This window comes from Egretta garzetta, unplaced genomic scaffold (genome assembly GCF_000687185.1).
Source record: "Egretta garzetta isolate BGI_Z169 unplaced genomic scaffold, ASM68718v1 scaffold161, whole genome shotgun sequence".
NCBI lineage: Eukaryota > Metazoa > Chordata > Aves > Pelecaniformes > Ardeidae > Egretta > Egretta garzetta.
This window is the reverse complement of record NW_009258754.1, coordinates 1,161,444-1,163,530: the sequence shown is the minus strand read 5'-3', so window position 1 is coordinate 1,163,530 and position 2,087 is coordinate 1,161,444.

Sequence of the window (2,087 nt, the reverse complement as noted above, 5' to 3'; positions counted from 1 at the left end):
CTTCTGTTTTCCCCAGACTTGGGTAATCATGAAGCTCATCAGGCTGGAAAGCAAGCAAGCTTTCAGAGCCAGCCTGGAGGCAGCACCCCGTGGCAGGGAAGGGTGCGGGGAGCTTTGCCTGCCGCCCCTGGGGGCAACTCTTGTCCCCCGGGGCGCACTCCCCACCCGCGCTGCACCCGTGGGCCAGGTTCTCCAACCAAGACCCTGGGCTCATCCCAAGGCAGCCCGGCTCCCAGGGGCTTCAGCCGGAATGGCTGAGACAGGAGAGCTGGGCCCTACCTGTTCACACAAGGTGTATAAACACTTAATGAAGTGCATTAACGGGTTTCAAGGAGGCACACAAGCACACTCCTAGGGTGGCCCCTGTGAAACAGGGCTGCATCCGGTCTTTTCACAGAGACGTCTGACATTTTCCCCTTTGGCTTTCTTACTTGGGTCAGGGAAGGTGGTCCTGTCACTGCCATGTCCCCACGCCACACTCACCGGGGCACGGGGGGGGGTGCGAGCTGTCCTGGGCAGGGACTGAAGCTTACCAGAGATGCTGGATGCACGAGCATTTGTCACACTGAAACATGAATCAACCCGTGGGATAATTTGCCTCTATGTAAATATTTGTTGAGATGGCTCAATGTGCTCTGTGCTCAATGAAGTCAACAGAGCTGCGGTAAATGACCCCAGTACACAATGTGTCTATTTAGAAGGAAAAGACAGTGCAAAGCCCAGTGCTTTCAACATTTTCTTAGATTTGCCAAGGCATACCGACTTTGAAAGATGAGCTGGTTTAATGTAGACGCCCAGTTTTAGGCAGCCAAGTTATTTTGCATTTCCCAAGGTCAAATATTTTTAGGAGAATAGCATCCCTGGCTATAGTTTCTTTTACCAGAAACCTGCATAAGTAATGGAAGCGCTGATTAGCCAAGGCTGGTGCCCTCCTTGTGAGAAAGTCAAGCTGAAGACCCATCTCCCACTGCCCAAGTCAGATCTGGTGGCAGAACAGGACTCCCCATGCCGCATTCCTACCCCATAGGGGCTTGCTTGCTCACTTCACATTTTTTCTTTTTCCTGTCTGTAGCAACAACTTAACTAAAGCACCTGCTATTTTGTATAGCCCAATAGCCTTTATATATATATATATATATATATACACACACACGCACGCACGCTGCAATTCTTGTGGTTACCCACCAAGAACTGATAAAGCAATGCATTCCTCGTTCCTTGGCTTTTAAAGATGTAAAGTAAAAGAGCAACCTATAAAACCAACTTTGCAGCATGTGTAGGAGGACAAATAATCATATCTTGTCAGGCAAATGACTTTAAATTATTTTTCCATCTCAACACATAGGAAGCCACAGCCACCAAAATGTATGACTCGATAGCTAAAATATGCAAGTAGCCTAGAAATACAGTACATCTATTTTCAGGTGCCACCAAGCACATGTTCATCAAGAAGGCTATTAAAAATTTCATTTCCTATGGGCATCAGCATTAGATTATTGAGGAGATCAAGTACTGGATAATGAATTGTGCAGGCAGAAGAGTGTGCACTATAAAAGGTGAGCTACGAGGCAAAGTCATTTCCCTAGGAAAAAGGCAAATGTCCCAACAGTCTTGGTGTAGGATAACTAAATTCTAGTCTATCTTTGCAGCTTGATAGGTAAAGTATGCATTTTTTAAAAGGTCACATGCTTTACATATTTATAAAACAGTCTGCTGCTGCTTTTGGCTGCTGCTTTGGAAAGGTGCTGTAGCACAGGAGTTAATTTTAAAAAATATCCACAATCCAAAGGTGAAGTCTCTCTTTTTTTTTTTTTTTTTCTATTCCAGATATTTTAGCTGTAGGAGCTGGTCAGCAAGAACTTTATCAGCAATGAAATAGACTCAGAATTTATGATGAAGATGATTAAGCCAGGCTTACTGAGTCATGCACTGAGCTGAGCCAGGAAGACGGTAAATGGAAGAAAAGGAAATTACCCAACCTGATTAACAAATGAATTAGCCAAGAAAGTAACCACTGGGGGGTCAGCTCAGAGCTAGAAGACTCCCCAGCACCTAGGCTTGCCCTGGAGAGCCAGGCTCCCCGGCAT